At 50.0% G+C, this 11,411-nt stretch overlaps 1 long non-coding RNA gene across 2 annotated transcripts in view; it reads right to left on the bottom strand.

Moving 5' to 3' along the window:
• Nucleotides 1-352: 352 nt before the first annotated feature.
• Nucleotides 353-11,411, bottom strand: part of LOC102384322 — a 45,157-nt gene continuing 34,098 nt past the window's right edge. For both annotated transcript variants that reach the window (XR_001358370.2, XR_003095036.1), the window contains exons 4-5: nucleotides 1,605-1,687; nucleotides 353-1,080 (exon numbers count right to left, since the gene is read on the bottom strand). This is a non-coding gene — a long non-coding RNA (uncharacterized LOC102384322). The remainder of the gene's footprint in view (nucleotides 1,081-1,604; nucleotides 1,688-11,411) is intronic.

Genomic DNA, 11,411 nt, shown 5'->3' with positions numbered 1-11,411 from the left:
GCTGAGACCCACTGCCACCTGCTACAGCATCTGTTCCCTTGGACCTGTGGCCCCATGGCTGCATCCAGTCATGCATGCATCATGGTGCATCCAGTAAAGCAGCAGCAGAGTCAGGCAGCCAGAAACATTGTTGCGGGTAAGAAACACCCCTTCCAATGGCAGTACATGGGAGCCAGAGTGAGTGAAGCTATCAGCACTCATCTGCAAGCCCACATCCCTGAGTAGAGCACCAATCTTCTCACCATCTGCACCAGGCCACCTGCCCAGGGGTCTCCATCCCTGGCCACTGCCAGAACTGCAACAACATAAGCTATGTGGCTGTGATGAAAACAAAAGCAACTTTATTCCCCCTCCTTCTCTCCAACACCAACAGTACTTCACATGAGACCCTCCACAACCTCACCACCATGCACCCAGCCCCCACCCATGCACAAACCCATTCAAAACCAGAAATAAATGGCAACTATTCACACAAGCATCAGAAGCAAGAAAAAGGGTCCTTAGGAGTGAGGGAAACACCAGGGGAGGAGGTGCAGTTAGAAGGGAATCAGGGGTTCGCAGCCCCTTGGCCCTGACCCAGGCCTTGGCCCTGTGTGCGACCACCCTACGTGTGGGGGCCATGCTGACGTGGCTGGGGCCCCAGCTGCTCTGGGGAGGAGGCTGGGTGCTCCTCCTCAGAGGCAGATGCTGCATTCAGGCCCAGGATTGGGAAACGGAGAAGCAGGAGCAATGCTTCTCTGCAGCAGACGCCGTGGTCCCTGCTGAGGTGCCAGCTGAGCCACCAGCCAGGCATAATACTTCCAGCTGGGCCCTGCCCCTGGTGGTGGGGTCATGGGCTGGCCAGGGGGACCTGGTGCCTGTGCTGGGGCTGGCATGGGCTGGGGCACAATGGCAGGGGCAGCTGGGGTGGGGATGGCAGCCAAGAGCTGCTGCAACACCCTGCACTCTTCCTGGATGGCAGTATTGATGGAGGCCCACAGTTGCCTCAGCTCCTTGTAGCTGTCCTGGGGCAGCTGCCACTCCTCCCTTGGGACTCTTCAGTCTGGAAAAGTGCAGGCTCAGGGGGGACCTGGTGGCTACCTATAAGTACACAAGGGGTGTTCATCAGGATCTGGGAGAATGTCTGTTCACCAGAGCACCCCAAGGAAAAACAGGGACCAACAGTCATAAACTCCTACAAGACCATTTTAGGCTGGACATAAGAAAAAATTACTTTACTGTCTGAGTGCCCAAGACCTGGAATAGACCCCCTCCATATGTGGTGCAGGTACGTACTCTGAACTTATTCAAGAAATGCTTGGATGATTATCTTGCTGGGGTCCTTTACTCCTAGCTGACTTCCTGCCCCTGGGGCAGGGGCTGGACTTGATGATCTTTGAGGTTCCTTCCAGCCCTAATGTCTATCAACTCTATGAAATCTTGTCTCTACCACTAGCTGCTGCAGGGACACCCTCCTGCCTGCACCGCCTCCAAAACAAGGGCCTGGTCATGGTGGGAGCAGTAGAACTTGGCCAGGACCTTCTGGTACGCCCATTCTGTCCAGAGCAACTCCTCCTGGACACTGTCCCACTGTGTGTGTGTTGCTCTTGGCATAGGCAGCATACCTGGATGATCCCTGCAGTGCCTGAAAGTGGTTGGGCAGCTTCCAGGTGCTGGGCAGTGGCCTCTCCCTTGGCAGATAAGCTGTCTGTAGAGAAAGTAAATGGAGGGCAATCTTCAGCTACAGCAATATGGTGAGAGGTGAAAACAGGACTCAGCAAGGGTCCCCAGGGAGTAGCCTCACTCTTGGGCATGGAGCCAGGCAGATGGCCCCCAAGCCAGAGCAATGTGGGGCTGGCACCCTGACAAGGACTGTGGCCATCTTGAGGTCTGCCTGTCCTTTCCCATTCTCTGGGTGTCCTGATGCCCAAAGGGCCACACCTTGCTCATGGCCTCCATGGGGTCCCACCTAGAGGGATCCTCCCAGGGACAAGTGTCACATCCAGCCCAGCCTGTGGTACTTGGCTTCTCCCCCTACCAGGATCAATGCATCGTTCCACAACCCCCAGGCCCTCAGCCACCAGCTCCAGCAGCTGTGGAGCTGCAGCCCAATGGACACATGGCCCTGGGAACACCACCTCCCCCCTGGCCTCATGGCCAGGACCAGCTCCATCCAGCTGGGAGTGCTGGCAAGGCAGGGAGACTGTCCTGCTCCTGCTGAGAAGGGAGCCCCCGCACAGCAGAGGAGTGGGGGTCAGGAGAGGAGAGACAGAGGTGGCAGAGATGGGTTTGGGCTTTGGGTTAGGGCACAAGGAGGAGTGGACCAGGGGAGAAGAGAGGGGATGGGGTGGGTCCCAGTTCCCCATGCCCTCTGCCAGACTTTCTAGGCTGTGGTGACAGGTGGTCGCCTTGGCCAGGAGACTGCAGTTCCTGGGTCCTGGGTTGAGGGGGAGCCAGAGCCGGACCTGGCCTCAGATAGGGGTGAGGCCTGGTAGTGAGGCCACTGAGGTTTGGCCTCCACTGACATGTGTGACATCCCAGCCCATCCTCAGCCTCCACACCATTCCCACTGGTGTCACACAGGAGTTGTGGGACCTGCCACTCCAGTGTCACTTCAGGCTTGGCTGTGGCAGTGGGTCCTGACTGTGACATGAGTCCATCTTCACCATCACTCCCAACATGGCTGGGCAGCAGTGCTATTGCAGATCTGGAGGAGGGCCCTGAAATTACCTGTGCAATGCCTTGGCCTTGCTCCTCAACTGTTTCCCTGTTTAGGCCTGCCCCTGCTTGGCCTTCTATGCAGCAATTGCCCAGTAAACATGTTTGTTCCGGTATCCCTGGGTCAACTGCTACAGTATAGCCTCCTCGCCTGAAGTGACCAGGAGGTCAGTAACCTCCTCAGGCTGCCAGATCGGTCCCCAGTGTCTGGCCTGGGCAGAATCCTGCAGCTGGGTCCCCCTACCTGCCTCACCATGGTCGCTCATGCTGCCCACAGCAGACCCCAGTGCCTCCAGCTGCTCAGTGGTGCCTGCAGCTATGGCCTGGGTACCCCTCACGCAGAGGTCCTGGTCTGGCTTGCCAGAGCCCAGGCCTCTGGGGCCAGGCCTCTGGAGAAGTGGCAAGGCTGCTCCTTGTGCCCAGCTCTAAGAGATTCCAGCTGACCCTGGGTGCCTCTGTGGGGTCAGAACAGGCCCTGGATGCCCAGCAGGCTCAGCAGCAGGCAGTTGTGAGCCCTGCCATGTTTTTGATTGCTCCCAGCATGCCATACAGTGTGTTGGAGCAGAAGAGGCACAAACAGAGCACTAGAGATGCCTGGCCAGTAGCCAGCACATTGCACTGGAGGACCAGGCCTCCGTTTGTCCCGGTGCATTTTTTTCACATGCTTTCCATCTTTTTTTTTTTCCAATACTTTTTTTTCAAGAGCTCATTTTGACCTCGCGCTGCAAATCAGCAGCTCAGCGCATGTTGTAACGTTCAATACGTGTGGTTTGTGGCACCACAGATTTGTGGCATCACAAACTGCACATGCCTTCATATGTGGAGGTGGCCTAAGGAGTTAAACCAATCACAATACAATATTTGAATTCAAAGCCTATACAATTTGAAAGATAAACTGACAGTAGCCAAAGCAACCACTGCTGGACAGTCAGATGCCTGGAGAACTAATCCTTAACTCCATCCTTTTCTATTCCCTCTTTCTGTTCTCTCTCTTCCCCAACAAATGTCAACTGACAGCGACATTTACTGAATTGAGGTGAAAGGTAATCACAGCAGCACAAGATGTATACCCAGGTGTTTCAGGTGAAAAATCGGGTTTCCATGAACCAAAGTCCCTAGTATCAGTTTGCTGTGCATGCACTGGAGTTAAGCCCTCAGCCATATTCTCCATTGTTGCAGAGCTGTACTAATGGACAAACCTGGACAGTAGGACCATGCGAAGCTTCAGATGCTGATTCGATTCGGGGGAGATTTGGCCCGATTCGGAGGCCAAATCCCCAAATTCAAATAAAATTAGGAGACCAATTAAAAGGTCCGAATCGATTTAAAGCTCTCCACGTTGATTCAAAAAAGATTTGGAGAGCTTCCAAGATTTGAGCAGCCCTACTCGCTGCCGCAGGGAGCTGGACCATGCTGGTAAGTAGGCGGCAGGGGAGGGGGGCTGGAGGAAGGGGCAGGAGACCATGGGGGGACCCCTGCCTGCTCTCAGAGCCCGTCTGAGCACCCCCCCACCCCCCACCCACTCTCCCAGCCCCCCCGCCCCCTGGCTGCCCCACCCAGCCCCAGCTCTTGGCTCTTCAAAAAAAAGCCTCTACTCACCGGCAGCTGCCAGGCAAGGGGGAAATTCCCACTTCCCCCCACTGTGTGGGGGGCTTTGCCACAAGCCCCCACCCCCCACCCACTCTCCCAGCCTCCCCCATGGCTGCCCCACTTGCCCCTGCTCCCGGCTCTTAAAAAAGGAAAAAAAAAGAAAAAAGCTCCAGAGTCACTGGCTGCTGCAGTGGCCTCAGGGCTTCCAGGGACTCATGGCATAGCCTACCTACCCATGCAGTGCAGAGCAGTGGGGACAGCGGAAATCATACCCCAACCTGGTAGGAGCCAGTGAGTGGGAGCTTTTTTTTTTTTTTAAGAGCTGACAGCTGGGGCTGGGTGGGCCAGCCATGGTGGAGGCTGAGAGCAGGCGGGGGTCAGGAGAATTGCGGCAGAGCCTCCCATGCAGCGTGGAGCAGTGGGGGGCAATGGGGATCGCTCCCCCCATGCAGCAACAGCTGGTGAGTAGGGGCTTTTTTTTTTCCTTTCTTAAGAGCCAGGAGGTGGGGCTGGGTGGGGGATAGAGGCTTGTGACAGAGCCCCTCATGCAGTGTGGGGCAGTGGGGGGCAGTGGGGATCACCTCCCTGCCTGGCAGCAGCCGGTGACTGCGGGCTTTTTTTTCCCAAAGAGCCGGGAAGTGGGGCCAGGCAGAGCAGCCATTGATGGGGCTGGGGGAGCGGGAGGGGATGGGGCTGATTCAGAGATTCGGCTGCCGAATCAGATTTGGCTGAATCAATTTGGGACAGTGATTCAAATCACTGAATTGAATCACTGTCCCCCAAATCGGTCAAATCCGAATCTGAAGCAAATACTAGCTGCTTCTTCCAGGCCTACTGGACAGTGACTATGTAGAATGCTTATATGCAAATGCAGAGGCCATTGCATATTCTGTTACAGCTTAGCTGCTTAGTCCTGTGCCTTTAGTACAAGAATCTATCCCACTGCAAGAGGCAATGTTGATCCTGGGCCAAGGTTATCTTCTACTCTTTCTGAACAGGATCAGGGGGACTTGAACAGTCATCAGAGGCAAGCAAGGTTTTCTGTAGGATGGTATTCATACTCCTAATGTATTTTGACCCTATGAGAATAGTATTATTTGTGTCTGTTTTCAGTCTTTTACACTTACTAGTCTGGTTTAGATACTCAATACTTCCTTTTCTTCCTATGTGAGCTAACCTGAATCTTGTTCCTCCCAGGCCACGTGTTATATCAATCATTCATCCTAGCATTTAAACTCAGAAGACAGAAAATTTAACTACATTAAACTGACACATTATTTTAAATTCTCTCTCTCTCTTCCCACAGGCATTGAATATTAAGGCTACATTTCAATCACTCTATCTTGCTTCATACTACCCTGGAGATATTATTACTGTATTATGAACACAACCTTTCTCACTTTATTATTTCATTATAAGTGTTAACACCATCTCAGTGCAGTCAGATAATAGGTGATCTCTGTGATTAGCTTGCAAATTTGCAAGGAATTCTGGACAGATCCGAGGTTTGTTTCACTGCATCACATTTATATTTTAAAGCTCCAGCAGAGTCAGTGGAATGATTAAACGTGTCACAGACAGAACCTGTCAGAACCTGTCATTGCTCAGAGACTACAGTTTGCTTGGCAGTTCACTTTTGTTCTTTACTTGTCATTCCAGTAGCTAAGAGGAGCATACTCTTTCCTCCGTCTAATATCAACCCACCCAGCCAAACTGTCTAGGACAGCTCTGTGTCAAAAGGCTACAACAATGAATGATTTATCTGGGAAGCTAAAATTTGTGAGGAAAGTATTCTGAGAGCATCACTAAATACCCCAAATCCAGTTTAAGTTCACTGGTCCCAATCATCAGGGTCTTTAAAGTTTCCATAAAAAGCAATTGTCCTATAGAATGAATCCAATAAAAACAATCATATTTCTAATTATTATTTGTAAAACTGTAACATCAGGAGCACAAATTATGGGACCAAGATCCCATTGTGCTTGCTATGTACAAATACATAACAAAAGACAGTCACAAACAGCTCACAGTCTAGGAGCCCATCTACACTGGGAGCCTCTGCTATGCCAGAATAGCTGTGTCAGCAGAGCCCCCTAGTGGAGACATGTCATATGCTAGTAGAAGGGTTCCTAACAAAAGTCCTCTTCCATCAGCGTCGCTGTGCCTACACCAGAGGTTTTGCTAGCATACTTATACTGACACTGTGATCTTTTCACAACTCCTAGTCAGCATAGATATCGCAACTAAAATTTATAACGAAGAACAAGACCTAAGTATAAGATAGGCAGATGGCAAGGTAGAGGTACACCCTGGGTGTGTCTACACAAGATGTTTTACTGCGCATTAGACTAATCTAATTTGCAGTAAAGCATCACTGTCTAATGTGTGCAGGACTTACTAAGCATTAAATTAATCTAATGTGCTGTTTGCTAGTACCAACACATACAGGCACTAGATAAACAGTGCATTAACTGATGCTCCATAGCTCATGTGTTGACTCTGACCAGGAGCAATATACTCCTGGTCAGCCCAGGCAGCAGGGGGCCTGCTATTGCCTGGCTAAGCCCCAATGTGGGGGGACCTGTGTTGGCTGCAGGGGCAGCTGTCTTCCTAGCCACATGGGAATCCCCATGTGGCAGGAAGACAGCTGCCCCTGAAGCCAGCACAGCTCTTTCTGCCTGGTGGGGATCAGGATTGGCCCCCATGTTCCTGCCAGCCCCCAGGGCTGGCACCCAGAGGAGCCTGGAGCTCCCCCTGGCTACAGCAGGGGGTCAGAGCAGGACAGCCCTGAACTGGACTTCTCCTGTCAGGCACAATTTGATCCTGATGGGGACATGTGTAAACATACACCCAGAAGCATGTTAATGAGCCTGCATTTTCTGCACAGAAAATTTGGGCACGTTAATTGCACGTGTAGCTGCACCCCCTGTAGACTAACTGAACCAGGGATATATATACGTCATGGGCCACAGCACATTTCATCAGATGTTGTAAGTGGCAACAGCTAAATACAGACAGACAGGCAAGGAAGCCACAATGAACACTGAGACAGTGTTGGTCACTCAAGTCCATTTCTTTAGGTTCCAGTTTCCAAAACATTTTACTCCTTAGCTTTCTAAATAAAATGTGCATTTGTGTGTATTCTTGTGCGCACATGTATGTGCACATATGTGTTTATATATGAGGACCCTGGTTTATACATGAGGACCCTGGTAACTGTATTCATATGACTTAGCCAAAGAACAATCATGACAGTCAACAGAAATTCAACATTTACACCAATGCTCCCTATAATTAGTTTCATAGTAGCTAGGGTCAGGAGGGACCTAAACAGATCATCTAGCCTGACCCCCTGCAACTGTAAAATATTGCCTTCTGATCTCTAACTTAAACCTATTCTGCATCAGCTTATTACCATTGTTCCTTGTCACCCCAGGTGGTGCTGGGGAGAAAAGGGCTCTACCTATTTGATGTTGATCTCCCCTGATGAGCTTGTAGGCAGCTACCAGGTCCCCCGTCAGCCTCCTCATGCTGAGGCTGAACAGGTTCAGTCCCTCAGTCTCTCCTCATAGGGCTTGTCCTGCTGCCCTCTCACCAAGCGGGTGACCCTCCTCTGAACCCTCTCCAGGCTGGCCGCATCCCTTTTGAAGTGTGGCGCCCAGTCCTTGATGCAGTACTCCAACTGCGGTCTGACCAAAGTCGCATAGAGGGGGAATATCACCTCTCTGGACCGGCTTGAAATGCACCTTTGGATGCATGACGAGGTATGGCTGGCCTTGCTGGCTGTGGTCTGGCATTGGCGGCTCATGTTCATCTTGGAGTCAATAATGACTTTGAGATCCCTTTCCGCCTCTGTGCTTTCAAGAAGGGAACTCCCTCCCCAGCCTGTATGTATACTGTGGATTCCTTCTCCCAAGGTGCAGCACCCTGCATTTGTCTATATTGAACCCCATCCTATTTTTGTCTGCCCACTTTTGGGAGACCATCTCTAAGGGTAAAAGGATAGTTCATTCTTCAGTCACACCAACCCTTGATTTTTCTCTTGGGATCAAGAATAAAACTATAATAGCATCATGTGGGTGCTAAAGATTGATAATAGTAACTTGAAGGATATTTTGTGGACAGCAGCCTAAAACAACCAACAGTTGGTAATAACTGTTGATGATGATAAATTGGGATGGATTCAAACCACACGTTTAGAAGTGGAAGGCTCTAAAGGCCACTGTCAAGTACCTAAGCTATCTATCAAACAAGGTCCCATTGGCAACACAGGGCTCCTATACACATGCAGGGAGCTGGCTCTGAGTGCTAGAAATCCAGTGCATAAGAGCAGACTCGATTAATCGAGTCTGCTGGAGCACGGAAATAAACACGCTCCAGCAGATTATGGCATTACGTGTATTAGTGTCCCTGCACCAAAAAATGGCTGAAGCACATTTACTTTCGTGCTCCAGCAGATTCTGGCATCATGTGCATTAGTGTCCCCACACCAAAAAATGGCAGCAGGGTGCTTTGAACTAAAGCTCGTTTGATGAGCTATAGTCAAAGTCCCCCACTGCCATATTTCAGTGCGGGGGATGCTGATACACATGACGCTCAGGCACTTTTATTTAAAAGCACTCAATAAAGTGGCCCCAGCTGCACCTCCCACAGCATGTGTAAAAATGCCCTAAGTTTTTAGAAAAGTAGCAACTCTTGTTACCCTACTATATGATGTTCTAGGAACTTGCTCCCATATATCACATGCTTGGCAATGAGACTGCACTCAGATAAGTCACTAAGGTTATAGACAAACATACTTTTTGACTGCTTTAAAAGGGGAAGGAGACCTGCCACTTGGGAGCATGCATCAGCTATTATTTGCATCAGATGCAACTTATGTCTGTATGATCCTACAGCAAGTTAGTTAAATCACTGTAATTTTAACCCTGAAGGTAACAGGTTTAAAGTTGCAATAGTTTTGCTACCCATACATTACTAAAGGACCTCGCAGATGTAACAGTAACATTTTAACAGTTTATATCAGTATAATTTCCTACAAAAGTGTGTCTTATACTTAACGAATACAGACTTTTATTCCTTGGTTAACATCAGCAAAATGAGGTATAGCTATTTGAGTAGTGAAAAATGTTTTCCAATGTCCTCAATATTATTCCAACAATAAAACACCAAGGAGAGAGATTAGGATGAGTCCATGATATAATGATGGCAAACTAACTCTCAAAAACTTATATATCTTGAGGAGCAGCATTTTTGAGTGAATGTAACAAATCCCATTTTCTTGTTCTGCAATTATGTGGATGTCATATGGAACTCTGCATTTTATCCAGTTATAAGAGACTCCTTAGAGAGACTCCCTGCTGAAAAACAGCACATGTGCCTCATTTATTCCAGTTCCTCAAGATGTGCAAATACACTGCTGACTTCAGAGTTTCAGTCTGATTGTTCACATTTGCCAGTGTTGTCTGGTATAGAAACAGTTAACCATCCTTGCCAAGTCTCCTCAAGATAAAATGAGCTCTCTCACCAAGGAGATACCTCAGCAGTAGAAACTTAGTGACATGAAAAGGCAAAAAGATTCCATAGCTATTTTATAATGTCAGCAGTGCACTCTGCATCTTTACCTACTCAAATAAAAAATCATGATTCTGGTGTCCATCGCTGCAACTTGCCTTGAATTGTATTAGACAAGCTGCTAACAACACCAATGGAGCCAGAATGCCACTATATTCATTCACAGAGTTTAGTGTTCACAATATGATGCTATGAGAATGACAGTGTAGAGATCATTTGTTTTTGGGTAATGTTAGTGTCTAATTATTATTATTACTATAAACATTTTTAAAGTGACCCCTAGCATTAAGAAGACAATATATATATATATATATAACAAAAAGAAATGTAACTAACTGTATAGCCTATGCTAACCAATCCAGCTGGCAATTAAAAAAAAGGTCTATATTCTGCTCTTTACTATCTTTTTGCAGTTCCATTATAGTCACTTGAGTTCTTCCAGAGTAATTGGCAACAAGCTTGGCCTGCTGAGCATTTTACATTTTGAAAGTGATGGCCAAACATAGGCAGTAGAAGGCCAGGGCTAACAGGGATCAGCCCCCACAAACGTGGGGCAGTGGGTAGGGCCACAGGACAGCCTGGCCACAGGCTCTGGGCAGATGCAGCAGGGGTGGGGAGGGGAGCGCACACAAGGATTGCAGCCCGGTGTGTGCATGACTGGCTGCCCAGCATAGCAGGCAAGTACCGATCTATTCTGTGATGGGACAAATCAAGGCCCCTGCAGTGAAGGAGGGAGTGGGGCAGAGGCAGGGGCAGGGGCAAATGGGGCCCTGGCTGGGCCAGATGGGACAATTGGAGCCTGGGTGGCTCTTCCAGGAGCACGTGCACCCTGGCAGAGGCCTAGGAGGCACATGCCCCTGCAATCTGTGCACGGGGCAGAGGCAGATGCCGTTGCATGCTACGCTTTGCTCCCTGCTGCTGCTGCGGCTGCCTCCTGAGCTGCATGATGCCATGTGCATCCTGCTGTCAGGCAGGCAGGGGGCACAGCGCAGCCCAGCAGCTGCAGGCATACGGCATTATGCAGTTCCCAGGGCAGCTGCAGTGGGGTCAGAGTCCACTGTGCAGCGGCAGCCACCTCTACCCCATGCACAGCTGGACAGGGGAGGGACATGCCACCTGGGCCTCCACCCAGGGGCGCACAGTGGCAGGAGCACCCCCACACCTCTGGACAAGCCGCCCAGGCTCCGATTGTCCCACCACCCAGCCTGGCTGGGGCCCCATTCACCCCAGCCCCTGCCACTCCCTCCCTCAATGCGGGGTCCTTGATCTGCCCCTCCCCGCCACGTCCCTTTCCCCTCCCACCATCCCTTCCCCCACAGACTTACCTGCTGGGGGAGGGATGTGTGCACACATACGTGCTCAGACCCCCAAAAATAATGTTTTCTCCCCCTGCCTATGTAATCTCATCTAATTGTGTCAGGTAGAATCAGAAAGAATACTTTACCTGAAGTGATGATTGTATTCCACCAAACAGGAAAGATAGCATTTGCTTATTCTATTTTATTTTTTAGGGTTCTAATTTACATTTATATGCAAACTGCTTGTGTAAT

The sequence above is a fragment of the Alligator sinensis genome, unplaced genomic scaffold (assembly GCF_000455745.1).
Source record: "Alligator sinensis unplaced genomic scaffold, ASM45574v1 scaffold297_1, whole genome shotgun sequence".
Classification (NCBI taxonomy): domain Eukaryota; kingdom Metazoa; phylum Chordata; order Crocodylia; family Alligatoridae; genus Alligator; species Alligator sinensis.
This window is presented reverse-complemented; position numbering and strand designations above follow the sequence as displayed.